The 18,314-nt window shown below is 41.8% G+C and overlaps 1 pseudogene; it reads left to right on the forward strand.

The window, feature by feature from the left end:
- The first annotated feature begins 17,828 nt into the window (after positions 1–17,828).
- On the forward strand, positions 17,829–17,945 carry LOC124717630 (annotated as a pseudogene).
- Positions 17,946–18,314: the final 369 nt, after the last annotated feature.

The following is an 18,314-nucleotide window of genomic DNA, read 5'->3' on the forward strand; positions in this document are numbered from 1 at the left end:
TCCTTATGATAATTTTGGTTAAGTAGTGTGTAAGCTTAGGGACTGATGACATTAGCAGTTAAGTCCCATAAGTTTTCACACACATTTGAACATTTTTTTTTTTTTTTGAAAGAAACATGGATGATAAACAGTGCAGACGTGCAGACATGAGGAGAAGAGAAGTTTCTGAAATGTAGTCTTAGACCTACAGAAAAATCCTAATGATTAGATGGCTACATTGGATAACTAATGAAAAGACACTGAATTTATATTGGGGGAAGCAGCTTGTGAACAACTTTAAAGTGTTTTGGTTTTTTTCTCTCCTCATTCAACTGCTGTTGGGCATAATAAAAGACAGATAATTTGTTTACAAAGAACCCTGTGATGATTGACATTACTTGTTGGAGGATCAAAGAACATTTTCCAACTGTGTGAATACATCAAAACTTCCAGAAAGTAGAAGAAGTGAATGTAATTTCACTGAAATAAAAGATGGAGGCCTGTTCATTAGTCATCTTCCTGCCATATTATTTTTCTTTATTGAGGTCTTGTGCTGAGCACATGTAAGTTAGGAGACTTTGTCACATTTCTGGCTCAATAATTATCTATTTCGCTATACTTTGTAGAGTTCATTATTTGATGAGAATTGCCATCCTGTCTCTCTATTATATGTTGTTGTTGTTGTTGTGGTCTTCAGTCCTGAGACTGGTCTGATGCAGCTCTCCATGCTACTCTATTCTGTGCAAGCCTCTTCATCTCCCAGTACCTGCTGCAGCCTACATCCTTCTGAATCTGCTTAGTGTATTCATCTCTTGGTCTCCCTCTATGATTTTTACCCTCCATGCTGCTCTCCAGTATTCATCTCATGGTCTCCCTCTACGATTTTTACCCTCCATGCTGCCCTCCAGTACTAAATTGGTGATCCCTTGATGCCTCAGAACACTTCCTAGGAACCGATCCCTTCTTCTAGTCAAGTTGTGCCATAAACTCCTCTTCTCCCCAATTCTATTTGTAGTGTTGGCAGAAGAGCCAACACTGTGTTTCTAGAGGAGGCCAAAATGCACGCATTTAATTACATGCTGACTGGCGTGAGGTCTGGAACAGGACAATATCTTGAGAATTGCAAATAAAGTACGTAGATGATGTAATACTTTAATCCACAATTGTAGAACATCTCTCTTGATGATACATGCTTCACATAATAAATATCAATTGAATACGGCGCCTTGCTAGGTCGTAGCAATTGACGTAGCTGAAGGCTATGCTAACTATCGTCTCGGCAAATGAGAGCGTAGTTGTCAGTGAACCTTTGCTATGAACGTCAGCTGTACAACTGGGGCGAGTGCCAGGACGTCTCTCTAGACCAGCCGTGTGGTGGCGCTCGATCTGCTATCACTGACAGTGGCGACACGCGGGTCCGACGTATACCAACGGACCACAGCCGATTTAAAGGCTACCACCTAGCAAGTGTGGTGTCTGGCGGTGACACCACACTATTCAATACCTCTTCATTAGTTATGTGATCTACCCATCTAATCTTCAGCATTCTTCTGTAGCACCACATTTCGAAAGCTTCTATTCTCTTCTTGTCTAAACTATTTATCGTCCATGTTTCACTTCCATACATGGCTACACTCCATACAAATGCATTCAGAAACGGCTTCCTGACACTTAAATCAATACTCGATGTTAACAAATTTTTCTTCTTCAGAAACGCTTTCCTTGCCATTGCCAGTCTACATTTTATATCCTCTCTACTTTGACCATCATCAGTTATTTTTTCCCCAAATAGAAAAACTCCTATACTACTTTAAGTATCTCATTTCTTAATCTAATTCCCACAGCATCACTAAACTCAATTCGACTACATTCCATTATCCTCATTTTGGTTTTCTTGATGTTCATCTTCTACCCTCCTTTCAAGACACTATCCATCATTCTGTTCAACTGCTCTTCCAAGTCCTTTGCTGTCTCTGACAGAATTACAATGTCATCAGCAAACCTCAAAGTTTTTATTTCTTCTCCATGGATTTTAATACCTACTCTGAACTTTTCTTTCATTTCCTTTACTGCTTGCTCAATATACAGATTGAATAGCATCGGGGAGAGGCTACAACCCTGTCTCACCCCCTTCCCAACCACTGCTTCCCTTTCATGTCCCTCGACTCTTATAACTGCCATCTGCTTTCTGTACAAATTGTAAATAGCCTTTCGCTCCCTGTATCTGACCCCTGCCACCTTCAGAATTTGAAAGAGAGTATTCCAGTCAACATTGTCAAAAGCTTTCTCTAAGTCTACAAATGCTAGAAACGTAGGTTTGCCTTTCCCTAATCTTTCTTCTAAGATAAGTCGTAGGGTCAGTACTGCCTCACATGTTCCAACATTTTTATGGAATCCAAACTGATCTTCCCCGAGGTCAGCTTCTACCAGTTTTTCCATTCAACGGTAAAGAATTTGCGTTAGTATTTTGCAGCTGCGACTTATTAAACTGAAGTTCCATGTCATCACGATGTATTATGCAAAACTTAGTTGGTTAATTAGTTAGTTACATATTCCATTGATCGATCTCATGGTAACCATAATGATGTGGAATGTGTCAAATGCATAAGAAATGCACACATGAATCAAGGTTCTTTTTTTATTTTTTTTAACCTTAAAATTTTTATTACCTTCCTCATTCCCTTAAATGGCACAAAATGCATGTATTATACCTATAGATTTATTAATTCCAGTTCAAGAATTCATCTGTGGTGTAGAAGGAATTGTCAAGGAGATACAGCTTCAGTTTATTTTTGAAATTATTACTGCTGTCTGTCAAACATTTTATTTCATTCGGTAATCGTTTTTAAACTTGTCCATGTTGCTGAGAACAAATTTCATTATTGAGTACATGTACTATGAGGCTGTTGTAAGAATTCCTAACCTTTAAGCAGATGCACAAATTTGAGACTATGGGCCCCACACATTATTCTAAGCACTTTCTTTGAGCAGTGAATACTTTTTGCCTAAGTGTTGAGTTTCCTCGAAATATTATTCAGTATGACATCAGAAAGTGAAAGTATGCAAAGTATGTTAGCTTACAAATTTCTCTATCCTCAAAATGGGCAATTATTGTGATTCCAAAAGTTGCTGGACCCAGTTGCTTTAGAAGATCAAAAATATGAATTTTCAATGAATATTCTCATCTACATGTACACTCAAAATGCTCTACCTTGCCTACTGAATGTCTGCTTGTGTCTGTATATGTGTGGATGGATATGTGTGTGTGTGCGAGTGTATACCCGTCCTTTTTTCCCCCGTAGGTAAGTCTTTCCACTCCCGGGATTGGAATGACTCCTTACCCTCTCCCTTAAAACCCACATCCTTTCGTCTTTCCCTCTCCTTCCCTCTTTCCTGATGAGGCAACAGTTCATTGCGAAAGCTTTAATTTTGTGTGTATGTTTATGTTTGTGTGTGTCTATCAACCTGCCAGTGCTTTCGTTTGGTAAGTCATATCATCTTTGTTTTTAGATATATTTTGTACATAATAACCCACATTAATATATCAATGAATGATGAATACTTAAATAAATGTTGTTACGCTATATACAGAGATATAAAATACAAATGTTATTCTGAATGAGACTACATTGGGTAAACACACAAGAATTTAGTTTTGTAGGTATTCATTTACTGTGTAAAAGCAGTGATCAACCAAGTACGACTTCAGTTTAGATCTGAAGTGACCAATGTTTTGTATGTGTTTAATGGTATCTGGTAAGGCATTGTATAGTTTGATACTAGGATGGATAAGGCTGTTTTGAAATAACTTTGTGTTGGCACTTTGAACATGTACATCCAATTTTTGTCTCGTATCATAGCTGTGTATTGTGTGATTTTGAGTGACGAGTGGTCTTTTTGTATGTAAGCTTTGCTTTAAATACATTATATTTTCAAGTATATTTATATGCAAGTAAGTGGCAGGAAAATCCTTTTTTGAAACAATGATCTACATGATTTGTGATTCTCTACCCCTTCCATTATTCTTATAATTCTTTTTTTGAATTTTGAATGTTTTGATGGCATCTCCAGAATTTCCCCAGAACGTAATCCCATACCGAATGTGAGAGTGTACAACTGCATACAACTCCATAATATACACACTGAAGGGTGGTGTAGTTGGTACAATTTTTTAATGTAAGCAGCACAAAATAAGAAGTACTTAATTTTTTGTTCATTTGCTCAATATATGCTTTCCATTTCAAGTTGTCTTGTAGATGAAGTCCAAGAAGTTTGGTACAGGCTGTTTTGGCAATTGTCTGTCCGTATAGCTCTAGATTGGGTGATATCAGATTTTTTGTGTTGTGTGCATATCCACAGCTACAGTTTTTTCAGTCTTTATTATTAAATCATTGTCATCAAAGTAACATGTTAGCCTGTTAGTAGTTTCTTTTATGTTTTTTACAAGAGTTTCTTCTGAGTTTCCTGTAATTAGAACACTCGTATCATCAGCAAATTGAAATATTTTACTGCTGTCATTGCTTATGTTTAAGACATTTACATAGAGTAAGAACAGAACAGGACCCATTACTGATCCTTGTGGCACTCCATATTTAACAGTCAGTAGCTTGGAATTATGTTTCCTAATGACATTGTCCCTTTCTTGATCTATTTCCACATATTGTTCCCTGTTTTTAAGATAAGAGCTGAGCCAGTTGTTAGCTGTTCCCCTAATGCCAAGATTTTCTAGCTTGTGTAGCAATTTGTCATGATTTATGGTGTCAAATGCCTTTGACAAATCTAAAAACATGCCCATGATAAGTTTTTTATTGTCTAAAGCTATCAGTGCCTCTAATAGAAAGGAGTGAACTGCAGTTTCGGTTGAGCAGTTTGCTCTAAATCCATACTGAGATTCTGACGGAATGCTATTTACCTCTAAGAAGTCTGTTAGCATCTTATTGAAAAGTCTTTCTAATATTTTGGAGAAAACAGAAAGAAGTGCCAGGAGTCTGTAGTTGGAAACATCATCTTTGTTTCCTTTCTTGTATAATGGCTTTACTTTTGCTACTTTCAAACGTGAAGGAAAAGTTCCTGTAGCAAAAGATAGGTTGCATAGGTGGGTTAACAGCTCATTAATCAAGTCCCCACACTTCTTTATAATGAAATCAGGTATATCATCTATACCTGCAGAGTGTTTCATTTTGAGACTTTTTATTGAAACCTGAACTTCTTCTACATTTTTTGGGTACAGAAACATTGATTTGCTTGAGACTTTTTTCCCTGTTTATGTATGCTGTTTTCTATTAGAAGTCTGTTGTAATAGTTTCTCTGTTACATTTATAAAATAGTTATTAAACATATTAGCTACTTCCTGTGGGTTATTAATGTTTTCCAAGCCAGCCTTTAATACTATATTATTAACTCTACTTTTGTAAGATTTGGTTTCTTTTCTTACAACTTGTCAGATTGCTTTGGTTCTGTTTGAAGCATCTTCTATGTATTTGTCATTGTCTCGTTTCTTTGCCTCATTTATTATTTTATTTAAGATAGATTTATATTTTTTAAAGTAACTATCAAACTTCTGAGTTGTGTTGTAGCTTCTTGCAATATTGTGAAGGTACCGTTTTCTAGCATAGGATTTCCTTATACCACTAGTAATCCACTTGTTGCTTTTAGTGGTTTGCGTTGTTTTGGCTTTCAATGGAAAAGCAAGATCAAAGTAATATTTAAAAATATTCATGAATGTCTGAAACTTGTCAGAAATATTTTCTGTACAATTCACTAGCTCCCATGATTCTTCTTGGAGATAATTCTGGAATGTCTGTACTACAGCATTACTGAAAGTTCTTCCCATGTGTGTAGTCTTCCTCATATAATTATAGGATGGATTAGTGTTTACACAAAAGCTTATAGCCTGTGCATGATGGTCTGCCAGTCCAGCTTTTATTAAAACTGATTTATATTTTGTTTTGGAGCTTATTATTATTTGGTCTATGGTAGTGCTAGAGTGATTCGTTTCACGTGTAGGGGAGTGGATTGTAATCTCCAAATTTTTGGCTGTTAAAATGTTCATCAGCTCAGATTTTGAATTGCTTCGCTTATTAAAGTCTGCATTTAGGTCTCCACATGTAAGAACTGTTTTTCTATTTGTTACTACTTTATTTAGTAAAGTATCAAGCCGAGTGTTGAATTTTTTAGGTGGGTGTCTGGAGATCTATATAAACATATTACAATTAACTTGAATGCTGGAATTTCTATGCCTGATATTTCAAAATCTTACTCAGTGTTTAAGGATTCAACATTGTCTAAGTTATTGCATTCTATATCTTTCTTTAAGTATATGCAGTTCCCGCCACATGTAAACTTATTTCTACAAGTTTGTGCTGCTAACACATAATCCGTTATTTTCACTGTCTTTAACTCATTTACTTTCAGCCAGTGTTCAGTTAAGTACAGTATATTAACGTATCGGAGTTCACTTGATAGCAAGATTTCAAGCTCTCTTACTTTATTCCTAAGTGACTGTATATTCTGATGAATAAGAGTGACCTGGTGAGATTTTATGTTTGTTCTGATTGTACTTGGTTGACCACTTACCTTTATTCCTGAATTTAAATTGTGTGAGAAATCTTCGTTCTCATCTAGAAGCGTGAGCTGGTTTTTTCCCATTGGTCATAAGAAAATGTCATTCACATACATCAAGAACAGAAGGGGGACCTATGACTAAACCCTGTGGAACACCTAATGTAATTTCACCCCACCTAGACGAAGTGGCAAACTTCCTTAAATCACTTAAACCACATAAAGAAACTTTTTGCTTTCTGTTCTGTAGATATGACTTAAACCACTCATATGCTGTTCCACTTACACCATAGAATTGCAATTTCTGTTACATAATGTCATGGTTCACACAATCAAATGCTTTAGATAAGTCACAGAAAATTCCTATTGATGACATTTTATTATTTAAAGGCTCTATTATGTTATTGTATATTGCTGTTCCAGTGGAACACCATTTTTGAAATCCAACCTGTGATTTACCTTATTTCATAAGAAGTTGTCAGGTGAAAACTAATCTGACTAAGATTTCTCAAAACTGACCATTCCATGTACTGCTTGGCTCTTTCTTTTGAACTATTCTCACTAATTTTTTCAGCTACGATTTAGAAATGGTTGTTAAATACATTAGCTACTTGTGTACTGTTGGTTAAGGCGGTCTCATTCTCTTTAATAGTAACACTACTTACTCCAGTGGTTACTTTACCTACCTCCTAACAACATTCCATACTGATTTGATTTTATTGCCCAAGTTATTAATTTCATCTCTAACGTACATATTTCTTGATTATCTGGCAGCTTTTCTCAGTATGTTACAGTAATTTTTATAGTGTAAAATTATTTCTGGATCTTTACTAATTCCTGCTGTCTCATACAGTTTTCTTTTTCTTTCTGAAGATGCTTTAATACCTGTAGTATTCCAAGGTTTCTTTGAAAACTGTTTGGTGTTACATTTAGTAATTTTTTGGGCAACAGTGTTAAAAATGGATAAAAATTTATCAAGAAATATGTTGCATTTATCATTAGCACTTAGCTCATTATATACATCTCCCCAACTAACATTTCTTAAACTTTTGTTGAAGTGCTCTATAGGTACCAGTTTTTCAGTTTCCTTTTGCTTTAGCGTGCGAGAAACAACTGGGATCATACGCGCCCAAGTCAAAACTATAGAACACGAAGACAGAGAGGAGTTAAAAAACAGCTATACGTCAGTTCCAATTGACATAACAGAAGACAGCTAAAACAGACATGTGGAAAAGAATACAGAAACGAAGGTCCAAAACTAAAAACTAAATGGCCTTCGCCATATTGCTTTGGCAGACAAAAAGTAAAATGTCGACAGCACACGTGTCGTTTGCTAAAACAGCTAATAATTCAGACAGCACACCCAAGCAGGAATGTAAATGGTTAAAATATGAGCAGTCCGTCAGGAAGTGGCAGACAATTAAAACTTAAGCGCAATGTGTACAATGTGTTGGGATAGTGCCACTGATCACATGAAGATGGGTAAAAAGGCAGTGCCCAATATGCAGCCCAGATAAAATGACCTCCTCACAGTGGGAGGGCTGAGAGGAGGTCATCCAAGCCACTGGGAGAGGATTAATAAGCCAGAGCTTATTCCCATGAAGGGAAGACCATTGGCGATGCCAAAGGGACACCACCTCCTGACTGATGGCAACTAATGATCATTGGAGGGAATATAGGAACTTGCATGCTGAGGTACAAGGACTGCAACCTTGGCAGCAGCATCAGCAGCCTCTTTTCCTGGCAGACCGACATGACTAGGAACCCACAGAAACATCACAATGGCTCCACCAAGTGTTAGCAAGTGATAGTTTTCCTGGACCTGCAGCACCAAGGGATGGGCAGTGTACAGCTCAGACTTTGTAGGGCGCTGAGTGATTCTGAGCAGAGGACACAATTGAAAAGGCTGTGTCATTGAATTTACTCCGTGGCTGTAAATACTGAGTAGTGTGCCAGAAGCCAATATCGAAAAACATGAGTGCCAATGATGAAGGCACAAATGGTTCAAATGGCTCTGAGCACTATGGGACTTAACTTCTGAGGTCATCAGTCCCCTAGAACTTAGAACTACTTAAACCTAACTAACCTAAGGACATCGCACACATCCATGCCCGAGGCAGGATTCGAACCTGCGACCGTAGCGGTCGCGCGGCTCCAGACTGTAGCTCCTAGAACCGCTCGGCCACTCCGGCCGGCGATGAAGGCACACCTGAACCCATAGTCAGTACGAGATACATCAGTGTATACAATGGTAGTATCGCAAAGTTGCATGCGAAGGATGTGAAACTGAAGGCGATAGACTGAGGCTGGAGTAGTGTCATTAGGAAGAGAACGAATGCCAAGGTTACTATTGGCCGCGTCATGAAGCCAAGGTGGTGAATGGTTCAAACCCACTGGGAAAGTTGCAGGTAGTGTGAAGTGTTGCGGCCACTTGTAGTAAGCCTTGCTTCAAACAGTGGAGAATGGCAAAACAGAGGCAGGCGGCAATCACGGCATTGTGAAGTAAGCATGGCACAGATAGCCTTGCTGACAGTTGCAGTCTACCAACAAGCTGACGCAAGGACGCACACAGCAAAGCCTGGAGAGTGCTGAGTAAGGAGAAGTGAGGCCAGCACGCTAAGTTACGCTGCAATATACTGCAGGAGTAATAACAAGAAGCACCACCGAGGGTAAAAAACGTCCTCCTGCCGGATATAAATAGTGGAGCACAGGCAGCAATGGACAGAAGACATTAGGAAGCAGATCGGATCTGAGGACGGATGTGGTCCGTGTTCGAATGTTCAATCTTCCTAGGTGACGATTCCAGAAGTCTGTTCCAGCTCGCAGGAGTCATCCGTTCGCCGCCAGATGTCTGGGGGTCGGCCCGAGTTCGGTCGGCACCATGGCTGACTGCAGCGAGAACTTCCAGCAGGACCGGCCGCAGCGCGGTCGTGGTCACAGGCGCCGCCAGGGACTGATGCCCGGACTTCACAGCAACCCGGCCACGCTGCGTGGTCCATCCGTGACGGGACCTCGAGGACACCGTGACTGACGGCTTCCTAGCCGGCGGTGCAGCAGGCGTTGGCAACTGACTTTACGGTGACGCGGCTGCCGAGCAGCGACAAGTTCATCTCAACCACAGGGCATCCTGACTTCAGTGGAGCACTGGTGGCCTGAGGCTCCGAGTGCGATTGGCGGAGCGCATTGCACTCATTGGCGGAGAATTTACACGGGCTGGGCAGCGACGATGAGGGAGAAATTGCAAGGAAAGTTCAATAAATAATTGTAAAATTCCACGCTGTCTCAGTCTTTGGCGCAGCCACTGTGTCTGATGCTAACAAGTACTGTAGAAGCCGTAACGAAGTTAAGCCACCGTAGCAAGTGCCGAAAGGGGATTCCAGCAGGTGACAGAGAAGAGGGGCGCTCCCCATACTGGCGATCAGGAGGCATAGGATGGGTGGCAACACATGGCAGACAAACGGCATGCATACCTGCTGAGGAGAAAGTCATCGCGGTAGGACAGTGGTAGTTCAGCAGCTTCCGCATACAGACTCTCAACCGGGCTAGTGTAAAAGGCACCTGTGGCCAAACGGAGAGTGGACACTGTTGAGATGGTGCAAGAGAAATGGACGTGCAGACGCATAAACAAGTTTCAAATGGACAAGGGACCATACAAACTGAGGAGGGTCGTTTGATCGGCACTCCAGTAAGTACCATTGGGGGCACGTAGGACATTGTGGAACAGCATACAGTGGGCTGTCAGGTAAGACACATGGGAGGACTAAGAGAGTTTCCTATCCAGCATGAGCCCCAGCAATTTCACAGTTTCAGTGAACAGAAGGGTAACAGGCCCAAGATGTAAAGATGGTGGGAGAAACCAACTGCGTCACCAGAAATTCATACAGATGGTTTTGTCCGTGTAAAAACGAAAACCATTGTCAATGACCCAGCAGTAATGACGATCAAGACATTGGTGAAGACACCGCTCAGTGAGACAGGTCCATGCAGAACTGCAATAGATGGCAAAATCATCAACAAAAAGAGAGCCGGAGAAGCCCAGTGGGAGACTGGCCATTATAGGGTTAATAGCGATAGCAAAGAGGACAACACTCAGGACAGAACCCTGAGGCATACTGTCTAGCTGGATAAAGGTGGCCGACAAGGCAGAACCCACACATGCCTTGAAAACTCAGTCTTTTAAAAAAGCCTGAAGGAAACAGGGCAGGCGGCCATGGAAGCCCCACACGTAAAGAGTATGGAGGATACCAGTCCTCCAGCAGGTGTCGTAGGCCTTCTTCAAATCGAAAAACACGGCCACAGTCTGGGATTTCTGCAGAAAATCATTCATGACATGGGCGTGTAACGCCGGAAATGCATATCCTCCTATTTCCATCTATTGCATTGCAAATTTTTTTCCTTAGTTACCTGAAGATATAACATTTCTGTGTCTTTGTATATTGTAATTGATTTACTATTTGTATATATTTATGTATTTATGTCGATGTATAATTGGTTTGTTTTGTAAATATTATTTGTATTTTTACGCTGGGTCTGGCCTAGGGAAAACTATGCTAGCGAACGAATACATCGATAGGTCGTGTGGAGAACCAAAGTGTTTAGGATCTTTGGTAGTGTCAACTCTGTCGCGTGGAGCGCGGGCAGAGGGGGAGTCTGGCTGGGGTGGTGCAGTAGAGCAGGTGTGTTGTGTGAAGCTACCGCGAGTTGCCGCGCTTTCGGGGTTTGGCAGCATGTAATTGCGCTCGACTTGCGATAATAGTTTCTGACATGGTGTCGCGGACGGGAAGCATTAGCTGGCACACATCAAGAGCCCGTTTCGTCTGGTGACCGTGTCGAGAAGAAGGCACGCCAACATCCAGCTTCTGCAACAGCGACGGCCGACAATGAGTGACTGTCGCCACCTCTTCGATCGACGGCTTCAAACCTTCAATCAGCCAACAAGGAAGACAGGAAGCACGTAAAGTTTTAGAACTGTATGGCAGACCTCAGCTTTTCAAACTTTTAAAATTGTTGCATCACAAAATTACAGCAATTTAGCATGAACCTTTGTTACTCATTGTCCCAATTGCATTGCCAAGCAGGGTCCCTCCCTTTTCCGAAATGAGCCCGAGTGTCGTTGAAATTCAAACGCCAGCATCATTCGATTTCACTGCTTTAATTTCAAAGTTCAGTTAAGGTATTCATAGCTGGCTATAATATTTAGACTGCACAAGCACAAACTAAGAGTGCGAGTTTTGTTATCGTATTTTAGTTACCTGTGACTGCAGCTCAGCTTGGTACGTACTAAATTTTACTATTGTTAATTGTTCAGAATCATGTAATTCAAGTTCAAAGTTAAATCTCTTATTTCTAAATTGCGTAGATTCAAGTAGCTTTTGAAATGATTGTTGAGGTAGTCCAAGACTAACCGTATTTTACTGAATTTCGATGTGCTTCAGAAAGAAAGCTCACTATTAACTTCAGTCACTAAATTAACTTTCGATTTTCCGGTTTTATTAATTCTTTTGCTAAATTAAGTCAGAGTGTAGCGAAATTTATTACTTCTGACAAACTTTCAGTTTTCACACTACACGTGTCAACCTTCAGTTGCCACGCTTCTAGTGTTAATTATATGTGTAATAACCTTTCTTTTTCAGTTACTATAGTAATTGTCCATAGGACTGGCGACCGTAATTTCCCCCAAATCTCAAATATCTAATTACCGCTAGTTAATTGTTAACGTAATGGCCGCACATTTACTTTCTTTATTAACTTTACCCCTTTTCAAAATTAATTTCCACCAGTTTCATTTGCATTTTTCCTTTCATTTAGATGTAACCCTTTCCTCCCTCTTTACCGACAGATTAACTTCGGTGACGATTGCTTTTCCCAAATTTCCATTAGGTACACGCGGTTTAATTTTTCACTGTCATTGAGGTCGATAAGTGAGGGGGAGGTTACAGGTGGAAAAGTAAAAAGATGGTCAACTGCAGAATGCTGCACTCAAAATCTACATTATGCATTCATCAGTAAATTGTGAGACTGGAGCCACCATACCAGCCAAGCATGAATCAAACATTCCATCACCTTCCAATCGCAGCTGGTAAGAGACATGGAGCAGTAGCTAGAAGGAAGATTTTTGTCCTTAAAGAGGCTTAGGTATGGGTATGGCGGTGGCTTCACGCCAGCGTTCAGGAAATGCGCCCTCTGCCCAGATGCAGTTGTACGTGTTAAGCAGAAAGTGGTTGCCCTCAAGAAAAGGCTGCTGCAACATCTGAATGTGGAATGGGGTGGAGGTTCGGGATGAACTGAGACCATGATGTAGCTCGCTCAGAGTAGAGGCGGCGCTGTAGCATTCACAATTCAGAGAAGAGAAGGGTATCGCCTGAGCCTCCTCCACTCATTTCCGTTGGAGGAAGGCAGGGTGATAGTGGGAAGAGCCCAATGGCGGCCCAAGGTGTTGGAGATACCAATAGGGTCCACGATGACATCATCTGCTACTGTCAGGCCGGAAATCGGCGAATGGATCTTGGTCCCAGAGAGCTGTTGGAGGTTGCGCCACATGATAGGGGTGGAACTGTTAAAAGAACTAGTGAATGAAATCCAAATAGCTCTTTTGCTATTCTGAAGAATGCGATGACACTTTGCACACATCTGTTTATAATGAATGCAGTTAGACATCATAGGATGATGGTTAAAAACTTGTACAGCATGGCTCCGTGCCCAAATTGCATTACAGTGTGGTGTCACCGCCAGACACCACACTTGCTAGGTGGTAGCCTTTAAATCGGCCGCGGTCCGTTAGTATACGTCGGACCCGCGTGTCGCCACTATCAGTGATTGCAGACCGAGCGCCGCCACACGGCAGGTCTAGAGAGACTTCCTACCACTCGCCCCAGTTGTACAGCCGACTTTGCTAGCGATGGCTCACTGACAAATTACGCTCTCATTTGCCGAGACGATAGTTAGCATAGCCTTCAGCTACGTCATTTGCTACGCCCTAGCAAGGCGCCATTACCAGTTACTATTGATGCTGTAAAACATGTACCGTCAAGAGCGATGTTCACCAATTATGGATTAAAGTTAAGTATTCCAGCAGCTACATACGTTTTTTGCTAGTCTCATTTCCTTGACCTGTTTCAGACCTCACGCCAGCCTGCGTGAGCTAAAACGCGTGCCTTTCGGCTTCCTCTCATAGTGGGTTGGCTGTCTTGCCAATCCACAACATACAGCATGCCTCAGACCACCAAGGGCCTGGGACATGATGTGGTAAAGGGGAAGTGCAAGGAATGGAATGTTCTGCAGCAGCAAGGATAACGTTTGTGAGATATTCCACCTGGTCATCACAACTGGCGACATTTTATTCTTTGAAGGTCGCCTGGGAGGAGTAAGGCTGCGTCAGCCTAAGTAAGCTGCGATTTGGGTGTGCAAGCAGATGGGCTAGGAGTCAGGAAAACTTATAGCACACGGGAAACGATCGCTCGAGTAGCTGTTAGAAAGAATGGACCACTCAAGATGAGGGGCAAGCTGGGCATTGCAGAAGCACAGGTCCAAATGGGAATAAGTGTGCAAGGAATTGGCAAGGGAAGTGAGTGCTGCAGTGTTAAGGCAGAAGAGGTTAAGTTGGTTAAGGAGGCCAGCCAAGAGGGAACCTCTCTGGCAGGTCCTGGGAGAACCCCCAAGGGGATGATGTGCATTGAAGTCACTGAGTAGCAAAAATGGGGAAGGTAGCTGCCCAGTAAGCTGACAGAAGTCTGCCCCGTTGTTGTTGTTGTTGTTGTTGTGGTCTTCAGTCCTGAGACTGGTTTGATGCAGCTCTCCATGCTACTCTGTCCTGTGCAAGCTTCTTCATCTCCCAGTACCTACTGCAGCCTACATCCTACTGAATCTACTTAGTGTATTCATCTCTTGGTCTCCCTCTTCGATTTTTACCCTCCACGCTGCCCTCCAATACTAAATTGGTGATCCCTCGATGCCTCAGAACATGTCCTACCAACCGAGCCCTTCTTCTAGTCAGGTTGTGCCACAAGCTCCTCTTCTCCCCAATTCTATTCAGTACCTCCTCATTAGTTATGTGATCTACCCATCTAATTTTCAGCATTCTTCTGTAGCACCACATTTCGAAAGCTTCTATTCTCTTCTTGTCTAAATCATTTGTCGTCCACGTTTCACTTCCATACATGGCTACACGCCATACCAATACTTTCAGAAACGACTTCCTGACATTTAAATGAATACTCGATGTTAACAAATTTCTCTTCTTCAGAAACGCTTTTCTTGGCATAGCCAATCTACATTTTATATCCTCTCTACTTCGACCATCATCAGTTATTTTGCTCCACAAATAGGAAAACTCCTTTACTACTTTAAGTGTCTCATTTCCTAATCTAAGTCCCTCAGCGTCACCCTACTTAATTCGACTACATTTCATTATCCTCGTTTTGCTTTTGTTGGTGTTCATCTTATACCCTCCTTTCAAGACACTGTCCATTCCGTTCACCTGGTCTTCCAAGTCCTTTGCTGTCTCTGACATAATTACAATGTCATTGGCGAACCTCAAAGTTTTTATTTCTTCTCCATGGATTTTAATACCTACTCCGAATTTTTCTTTTGTTTCCTTTACTGCTTGCTCAATATACAGATTGAATAACTTTGGGGATAGGCTACAACCCTGTCTCACTCCCTTCCCAACCACTGCTTCCCTTTCATGTCCCTCGACTCTTATAACTGCCATCTGGTTTCTGTACAAATTGTAAATAGCCCTTCGCTCCCTGTATTTTACTCCTGCCACCTTCAAAATTTGAAAGAGAGTTTTCCAGTCAACATTGTCAAAAGCTTTCTCTAAGTCTACAAATGCCTTTCCTTAATCTTTCTTCTAAAATAAGTCGTTGGGTCAATATCGCCTCACGTGTTCCGACATTTCTATGGAATCCAAACTGATCTTCCCCGAGGTCAGCTTCCATCAGTTTTTCCATTGGTCTGTAAAGAATTGGCGTTAGTATTTTGAGCTGTGACTTATTAAACTGATAGTTCAGTAATTTTCACATCTGTCAACACCTGCTTTCTTTGGGATTGGAATTATTACATTCTTCTTGAAGTCTGAGGTTATTTCGCTTGTCTCATACATCTTGCTCACCAGATGGTAGAGTTTTGTCAGAACTGGCTCTCCTGAGGCTGTCAGTAGTTCTAATGGAATGTTGTCTACTCCGGGGGCCTTGTTTCGACTCAGGTGTTTCAGTGCCCTGTCAAACTCTTCACTCAGTATCATATGTCCCATTTCATTTTCGTCTACATTCTTTTCCATTTCCATAATATTGTCCTCAAGTACATCGCCGTTGTATTGACCCTCTATATACTCCTTCCAACTTTCTGCTTTCCCTTCTTTGCTTAGAACTGGGTTTCCATCAAAGCTCTTGATATTCATGCAAGTGGTTCTCCTTTCTCCAAAGGTCTCTTTAATTTTCCTGTAGGCAGTATCTATCTTACCCCTAGTGAGAAAAGCCTCTACATCCTTACATTTGTCCTCTAGCCATCCCTGCTTAGCCATTTTGCACTTCCTGTCGATCTCATTTTTGAGACGTCTGTATTTCTTTTTTCCTGCTTCATTTACTGCATTTTTATATTTTCTCCTCTCATCAATTAAATTCAATATTTCTTCTGTTACCCAAGGTTTTCTACTGGCCCTCGTCTTTTTACCTATTTGGTTCTCTGCTGCCTTCACTATTTCATCCCTCAAAGTTACCCATTCTTCTTCTACTGTATTTCTTTCCCCCATTCCTGTCAATTGTTCCGTTATGCTCTCCCTGAAACCCTGTACAACCTCTGGTTCTTTCAGTTTATCCAGGTCCCATCTGCCCTGATGACATCGAATGACAGAGGGACATAAATGGTACAGAGGGAAAAAGTCAGGTGGGGAAGGAAAAGGCGAACGGCAACAGCTTGGAGATGGGTGGTCAGGGAGATGGGTTGACTATGAACATCATCCCGTATGAGCAGCATGATGCTCCCATGAGATGGAATGCCAACCTCGGGGATGAATGTGTCCAAGTCTCTCTGGTCGGCATTGAACAACTGAATGCGATTTTCATTTTCATCTTTTACTAACTCGTACGTTTGAGCGTTGATGTTTCGAATTCTGTCGGCAAACTGCTCGATGGATTCGTCTCGTCGCATTCGCTGTGAAGCTGATCTCTGTAAAATCTGATCCCGTTTTTACGTTTAAATCTCTGAACAGCAATCGTTCTAAACTCATTGTAATCTTCAGTTTTCACGCAAGTAGGCTCCGCGCTGATGAAAACTTGTGCTGCTCCCTGAATTCTTAATTTGTCAACCACTAGCTTGTCGGAATCTGTCCATGATCCTAACAGGGCGGCTCCTTCAAGTTTACGGAAAAAGCACTTTCACATCATCTTCGGGTTTCCCGCTAAATACTGGTACTGATGGCAATAATGAAAAATTCATTATTTCAGTTGTACTGGTACTGCATTAACTATTATTTGGCAAGTCTTTCTGAATGTTATGCTCGCTTCTTTCTGCTTTTAACTGCCGAATCGCTTCTTGCAGTTCATTAATAACAGTTTGTAGATCGACAACGTTACTCTGACTGGATTGCGACATTTCATCTAATACAACGCCAATGAGTCACTCAAACGTAAAATAAAAATCCATCACTGCCTTTCATATTCTAGCCAAACTGGAGTAGACCAACCTGAATTCCAGCGTTGGATGTCCCCGTGTAGTCGGAAGATGTTCATGCTGCTGCTACTGCTCGAAGTTCACATTGTGCTGCACTTCTTCAGGACTGTAGATTTTCCATAATTATCCCACTCCTGACGCCACTTCTATAAGGGGGATGTTTGTGTTGTTGCTCCAGATGATAATCAGACGAAATATTTGTCAGGATTTGTAAGCAGTGGCTCCTTGAGGTATGGCAATACGCGAACACCGAGAAGTAAGTTTAAAAAGTTTTATTAACAAAGGATGATTAAAAAACAAGCATGCTATGCACACCCATCATTACTGTGTCTGATATCCTGGCACTGGCTAATTATGGTTGTATAGAAAGGCTCCTTGGTGAGCCAAGGAAAGAGACATATTCGCGCCTGAAGCCACGCTAGTTAAAATGGCGCGCACTGCGGACGACAGCCAGTCGCTTACTGCCTACATCGCACTGTGACCGGACACACGTGTACAGACCAAACAAATTGTCAGCATTCCAGATAGGTTGGCTGGCAAGCGCGTGTTACGTACCGTACGGCTGCATGCGATCTGTAGACCCTTACAATTAATATGTGTCAAAGTTTTGTCTCTGGGGCAACGGCCTTGCCACAGTGGATACACCGGTTCCCCTGAGATCACCGAAGTTAAGCGCTGTCGGGCGTGGCCGGCACTTGGATGGGTGACCATCCAGCCGCCATGCGCTGTTGCCATTTTTCGGGGTGCACTCAGCCTCGTGGTGCCAATTGAGGAGCTACTCGACCGAATAGTAGCGGCTCCAGCCAAAGGAAACCATCATAACGACCGGGAGAGCGGTGTGCAGACCACACGCCCCTCCTATCCGCGTCCTCACCTGAGGATGACACGGCGGTCGGATGGTCACGATGGGCCACTTGTGGCCTGAAGACGGAGTGAAAGCTTTGTCTATGATAGATTATAGCTTTTTATACTCAGGGCATTGTGATATGCACTTGCACTAAAGTTCTCGTCATGTAGGAAGGCGGCCCCATTTTCAGCTGTTCTGTGCATCCCCCACAGTTAACTTCTAGGAGCCAGTAAGATTCATTCTCTCAAGGAGCGGC

This window comes from Schistocerca piceifrons, chromosome 9 (assembly GCF_021461385.2).
Source record: "Schistocerca piceifrons isolate TAMUIC-IGC-003096 chromosome 9, iqSchPice1.1, whole genome shotgun sequence".
Classification (NCBI taxonomy): Eukaryota; Metazoa; Arthropoda; class Insecta; order Orthoptera; family Acrididae; genus Schistocerca; species Schistocerca piceifrons.